Source organism: Mercenaria mercenaria, chromosome 5, assembly GCF_021730395.1.
Source record: "Mercenaria mercenaria strain notata chromosome 5, MADL_Memer_1, whole genome shotgun sequence".
NCBI lineage: Eukaryota > Metazoa > Mollusca > Bivalvia > Venerida > Veneridae > Mercenaria > Mercenaria mercenaria.
Window position 1 is genome coordinate 27,550,626 of NC_069365.1, and position 7,472 is coordinate 27,558,097.

Consider the following 7,472-nt stretch of genomic DNA (forward strand, 5'->3'; position numbering starts at 1 on the left):
TCCGAAATTTAAATTGGATTCTAATAAGAGCCATACTTTTTTCACTGTTTTTAATAATCTTTTTGAACAGCACAGAGACTCCTTTCTCAATCTTATAAATACAGACATAAATAGAGCAGTTGGTACATTAACTAATTTATATCAAGAAGCAGCATCACAAATGCGAGTGTATTCTAAATCTAGCAATACTACATTATCAGTAACTCAACCAAAATGGTGGGATGAAGAGTGCGAAATATTAAAACTCAGTAAATATAGGGCTCTGCGTCAGTTTAGAGCTACAAATTGTAATCAAGACCTTGAATGTTATAAAGAGAGGAAAAGTATTTTCAAAAATGCTGTAAATCAGAAAAAGTATGCTTTTCAAAGTAGAGAACGCATTAAACTCGTTGAATGTTGTAATAACATCAATCAGTTATGGAAAGTACTGAAGAAATCTAGACCCAATCAGAGCGTAAATAGTTTAACTGTTTCAGCAAATGAATGGTTTACATATTTCAGTAGCCTGTTATTTGATGAGTCTGCAGAAGCCATTGTTATTAATGATGAGGGTCCCCGCGATCAATTTCTAAATTCTGAAATTACCTTAGAGGAAACTAAAAGCTCCATTTTAAAATTAGCAATCGGCAAAAGCCCAGGTAACGACGGATTGAATGCAGAATTTTATAAGTATACAGATAATATAATAGCTCATGTACTATGCGTTCTATTTAACAAGATATTCATGAGTGGGAGTTTCCCCACTTCTTGGGGTCAAAGTATAATCTGTCCAATACATAAGTCAGGAGCCCTTAATGATCCGAGCAATTATAGAGGTATATCTATAACTACCACAATGTACAAAATCTTTTCTAATATAATGAACTCAAGTTTATATTCGTGGGCTGAAAACAACAAATAAATTGATGAAGCCTAAGCAGGTTTTAGACGTGGTTATTCTGCCATTGATAACGTGTTTTGTTTACAAGCCATGGCTCAGAAATACTTGTCTAGATCTGGTGGTCGTTTTTACTGCCTATATGTCGACTTCAAGAAAGCTTTTGATAAGATTAACCATAAAAAGTTATTTGAAAGTTTACAATCTAAAGGTGTAAACGGTAATTTTCTCAGGATCCTTGCTCAAATGTATCAAAATTTACAATCTTGTGTTAAGACATCAACGGGGAGAGTAACGGATTATTTTCCTTGTAACATTGGTACAAGACAAGGGGACGTAAGTAGTCCTGTGATTTTTTCCTTATTTATTGATCAATTATCCTCCTTACTGCGCGAAAAATGTAATTCAGGTATTTTTATCGACAATTCAATACCTGATATATTATGTCTGATGTTTGCAGATGACATTGCAAATTGTGCAGAAACTGTATTTAAGTTACAACAACAACTCAACGTAATAGAACAATTTTGTAATTCAACAGGAATGGAAGTTAACCTCAGTAAAACTGAAATAATTGCATTTCGAAATGGTGGACCCTTAAGAATTAATGAAAGATGGTTTTTCCGTGGCCAATTAGTTGGCGTTACGACTGTTTATAAGTATATGGGCATCTTATTTACGCCGACCTTATCTTGGACAGCAGCTAAAGAAAAGTTAGCGTCACAGGCACAAAAGTCGATATATGCTATGTATAACTATCAAAGGCCATTTGGATATTTTAACATTAAACAGTTGTTTCAGTTATTTGATGCTATGGTAAAACCAGTACTCTGCTATGGATCTCAGATTTGGGGATATAAATATTCGCCAGAAATAGAAACCATACATACTAAGTTTTGTAAAAAAATTCTTGGAGTAAAAAACTCAACGAATAATATAATTGTTTTGGGAGAATGTGGCAGACTACCAATGTGTATAACCTATTATTCAAACTGTGTTAAGTATTGGTGTAAACTTATACAGATGGATAATTCAAGATACCCTAAACGGTGTTATTATATGCTAAAATCTTTAGATAACGTAGGCAGAATCACCTGGGCTACTCAGGTCAAACACTTACTATTTTTGTATGGTTTTGGTTATGTTTGGGTTTCACATGATGTTGGAGATACTGACTACTTCGTTAGTATTTTTCGTCAGAGACTCATAGATTGTCATACACAAAACTGGAAAGAGTCTATCGATGAATCAAGTAGATGTCACCATTATAAACATTTTAAAACTTTATTAAATACAGAACGTTACCTTACAATAAATTTGCCATTTAAATACAGGCTGGAAATGTCAAAATTTCGTTGTTCAAGCCATAAGCTGCATGTTGAAACTGGTAGGCACAACAATACCCCTTTTGAATCTCGTATCTGCCAATTTTGTTATAATAGAAGTAACACTAGTATTGTTGAATGTGAATATCATGCTTTTTTTCAGTGTGAGAAATTTAGTGAGATTCGTAATCAGTATCTTCTTAATTGGTATTCATCTGACAGAAGTATACAAAGTTTTTATAACATACTTAGCTCTGATAATGAAAAGGTGTTATATCAAACAGCATTGTATCTTGAGAAGCTTTTAAATAATGTTTGACCAGTTAATTATGATATTCAGCAGCCTAGAGAACTATTATGTTAAGATATGTTTGCTAGTCGACTGTGTGCTGAATCTATGAAATATGTATCTCAACTTAATCAGTGTATATGTATACATTTTGTGGGATCACAACTATCTGATTGAACCACTTACTATATATTATGTAGTGTATTTTGGGCCGGAGGCCTTTGTTACATTTAATAAACTTTTGACTTGACTTGACTTGACTTAAGATTTGTTTACGTATTAATTATAACATAGATTCAAGCTTTGATCCATATATACAACAAAGAAATATGCAACTATACGAACAAGGCATCCAAAAAGTCATCTAAGACTATAGCTTGAAGAATGGTAAACTTAGTTTAAGCTGATTTAACCATCATTTCGTTTTGTTTCACTTTCCTTCAGTTTATTATTTTTTATTTCTAAAACTAAATGTAGATACGTTTAACTAATAGTAATTCTAATATTTTGCAATTATAATACCTTTCTTAAATGATGCAATATAATAGGGTATTTATAGCAGTAGCTCGGTCTTGGTAGCTGTATTCGGCTCGAGTGGATTCTCGCAAGGCGCGCAAGCGCCGAGTGTGATCCATCCTTGCAAAATCCACGAGAGGCGAATACAAAATCTCAGATCGAGCTACTGTTACAATGACCCTTTTAATATATACATCCACGGTTTTGTTTGTTGTTTTTTCTTGTGACAGGCAATACAGTAGTAAATAAATATGCTTTATGTTCTATATAAAATTAACATTCTTCTGAGAGCTGTAACACATAGACAGGCCCATTTAAAAAAGAATCACTAACCTTGTGTTCTTAACATATAAACCCTCAAAAACACCAAGAAAAGTAGGGGCGATTTTTTTCTGACAGGTCAACACTATAAAATAGCTTCTTAACTGACAGCTAAAATTTGGGTATGGACACAGGAGTAATAAAGTATGTTTACATTTCTGTAAATGCAAAAAAAAATCTCCTAAAATGTCAAGTTTAGGTCCACAATGAAATAAAAACAGGAACTGGCTTATATAAAACATGAAAATGCCACTTTAACAGGGAAAAATATTGAGGATTTATTCTTTCCGCCATTATTTGATTAGCACGAAAGTGCTGCTTGATTACCTATTTAGTACTATTGTAACTCGAACGAAATCTTCAATGTTTAACTACGCTAAAAGTTTTATGTGCGCAATTGTTTGAGCTGTCAAGTCCTGCATATTAAATGAAAGTTGTCCGGCAACGTACAATACAAAAGGTACAATACAGATTTTTTTCTACCTGTTCATATTTACTTGTGAAATACAAGCCGTAGTTTTGACAAAATTTATATAGGTATATGATAAAAGAATTTACTTCTGATAACATCCATATTGTGGCGCTCTTTCCGATAAATACTAAGATGAATTTGTATTTTCTATCTTATATCAGTCATTATCTGGCATGCATAATAATAATTTTCAAAAACGATTTTGATGAGGAATCTGATTAACAGAAACAAGTGTTAATTTGCTCCATTGTTGTCATAGCAAACAACAATGCCCGCTGACATAAACAAACTTATCTCGTACTGTATATGTAGCGTATGTTCTACCTGATTTTTACCGAACCGTAACAATGGGGGATGATTCTACATAAGAAAAAGATAAAAAAAAGATGTTGATCCATTTTTCAGATATTTTTTATTTAGCACAGTTTTCTTGAATGGTCATAATACAAACAGATCCGTCAATTCAAACACTGTTTATAAATTTGTAAGAAAGCTATATCATATATATTACACCTGTCTGAAGATTCATTCCATAGTCAGAAACTATTAAATAAGTATAATAAACAAATTACCTTAAGGTCACGAGTTATGAAATACAAGCATTGTATCTAGAACTGTTTGTTTCAGGCAAGTTCAAAAATATATACCAAGTAGATATTAAATCTACAGAAGAAGAATAATTGTATTTTGCAAAAAATGTAGGTTTACCTAAATCGGTAAGATCTTGTAAACCAATCAGTTCCAATCAAGATGTGATTTAATAGAATAAAGTTTCATATACTATTCCCATTTCCCACCTTCGAGTCCATATTCATTTTTAAATAAGTTAAATTAGTCTAAATTTTAACGATCACATCTCAGTAATTCCACATTAACTTTCATCATTAAGGAAGGTTATATTCCAGATAATATTTAGATGAATAAGCAACGATACATTGAAATATAAATAAAAATAGCAACATGCAACTGTTACAGTTAAAAGCAACTTAGCTATAACATAGATAAAAAATTTCCTGCAACTATTCCTAATGGAAGCGTCCTGGTGCCAGAAGAGAGATTTAAATTTGTCTTACGTACGACTTACTATCTCCTACGTAGGACATAGTATCTCCTACGTAGGACTTAGTATCTCCTACGTAGGACTTAGTATATCCTACGTAGGACTAAATAACTCATACGTAAGGGCTCCTATTCTGCGGCGCTGCAACGTTATGTGGTCCTACTTGCATTTCCGGTACATGTGTTAATTGAACATTGCTGGTTGACTTTTTAATTGCGGGCTGATAAAGGGGAATAAATCATGTTTACCAAGTTACTCGTCCTTAATTTCTTCTCTCTAGGCATAAACAAAGGATAACCAGATTTAATGACTGAAACCTACAAATTCGCCGTGATAAAAAATGCTTCACTTTATTTAAATACTATTCTATTCTTCCTCTTTTTCACAACATATACAATATATAGAAGATACACACACCATGTTAAAGAAAGCAAAGCCGTCGGACCACAAGTTGATTTGAATTAGTTTTTCGGAACACTATTATTGAATGTATTTTCGGGAATAGATCACAAAATTCAGTAGGAAAAAACATATGAAAATGAGCTAAATATAGTACTGTAATTAAGAGAAAATATACAGTAATTAAGACTCTTAGAGAGAGAGAGAGAGAGAGAGAGAGAGAGAGAGAGAGAGAGAGAGTAAATAGTTTGGAATTAGGTTTTTATTGTAAACATTTTATGTTCGATGTCAAAGTAATTTAATGAAGTTTTTGAGATTTAATTGTTGAACAAATTGAAATGCAAGCATTTGGATGTGAAATAGTTTAACTGTTATTATTGTGTTAACTGTGTAATTTAGGACACTAGTGCATTATTTTAGACTTACCAGGTATCTTCACCGATGAGATTAATTCTGCACTACGGAGGTCCCCATAAAGACTTGAAAAACTACCCGATGTACGTATATATATTTAACAAATAATCAAGGCCTTCGAGTGGTTTATCGCCTAATTTATCACGGTTCGGAGTTCAGATGCGTAGGAATTGAACCACGAGGGCGTTAGCCCGAGTGGTTAAATACTGAAGCATCTGAACGATGAATCGAGGTAAATAAGACGATAAATCACAAGAAGGGCTTGATTGTTTTCATTCTGACATGCTCATTGACATATTATAATAAATATTATGCTGGACTTCATTTACCCAAGGAATAATGTATCGGACGTCATGTTGCAATTTGACGTCATAATGCTCTCTTACCGGTCCGCGCGTCAACCGTTGTTTATCGCAGAATATACAGGGCTTGATTTCCTTCTTTGTTTAACTGGAAATTAAATCGGGTCATGTTAGAATTTATGTTCGATGTCATAGTAAACCCATTTCAAGACAAAGTAATATTTCACGGTATTTCATACCAGATGCAAAATATGTTTTTATAAAGTCATCCATGCCGTGTAATTTTAAATTACACACGTTTCCTTACTAAATAATAGAACACACGAGTATATTGGTCCACTGCGCATGCTTGAGAGTCTTTTAGTCAGTGACATACGTACGAGTTACTAACTCCTACGTAGGAGATACTAAGTACTACGTAGGAGATACTATGTCCTACGTAGGAGATAGTAAGTCCTACGTAGGAGATACTAACTCCTACGTAGGAGATAGTAAGTCGTACGTAAGACAAATTCAAATATCTCTGCTGGCACCAGGACTTCCATACTGACCTTTTTTTGGACAATTCAGCTTGTTTTTACTGCTAGGTGTTTACAAACATCAAAAAAAAGAAGACTGTAAAATATACTGTATGCGTCATTTACACACATCTGTGGTAAGTACCGCATTAAGATACATGTGATACGTTTGAATGCTAATCCATTACACAGTAAGGTAAACACTTGGGAATGTAGGCCCTCTTGCCAGGGAGGACAAGCCGAAAGATTTCTTGCGGCCAGAAGTTATACAGACCAAAAAATTGTTATGGATGTATGTGACCAGTCAGTCTAAAAAGTAACTTATTGGTGAATAACGTGCTTGTTTTTTTTATCATACCATTATGTTTTAATGTATGAAATATTACTCCATTCTATATGTTTTACAAGTAGATCTATTAAATATGCATTTCTTAGTTCTGAAGGTTATTGTTTTGAGCAAAAATAACTGTATTTCCCTTCCGTGTATAGCATAACTTTTAGCTCAACTGGTCACTTTCCTTGACTATTGAAATACTTTACTAGCTAGAGCTTTCACAAGTGTGATTCATGCCTTTACCTGGACTTCATTAACATATAGAGCAAATCAACACAAGACCATAATCCCGGAAATTAAAGAGCAATTCAAAAACAATTCCCTTATGCACAACTAGGTATCAATATTGATCATTTGTTGAAAGTCTGAATAAATAATTATATGAAATAATGAATTAGGAATTCAGGTCACAAGCATTTCTCTATATATCATATAGGATGCGAGCTTTATTGCAAAAAAAAAAAAACGGCGTTCCATAAATGCGATAAGCCAATCGCATATCGGTAAAAAATCGCGTAAAATCACCAAATCTCCATGTGCTACACTACTTGTTGCTTTCAAAAATACCAGCGGCCTCTAGGCCGCAGGTAATAATTCGGTCAACTCAAGGTAACAAATAACTATGTTGTTGTTCGTGCTATAAAT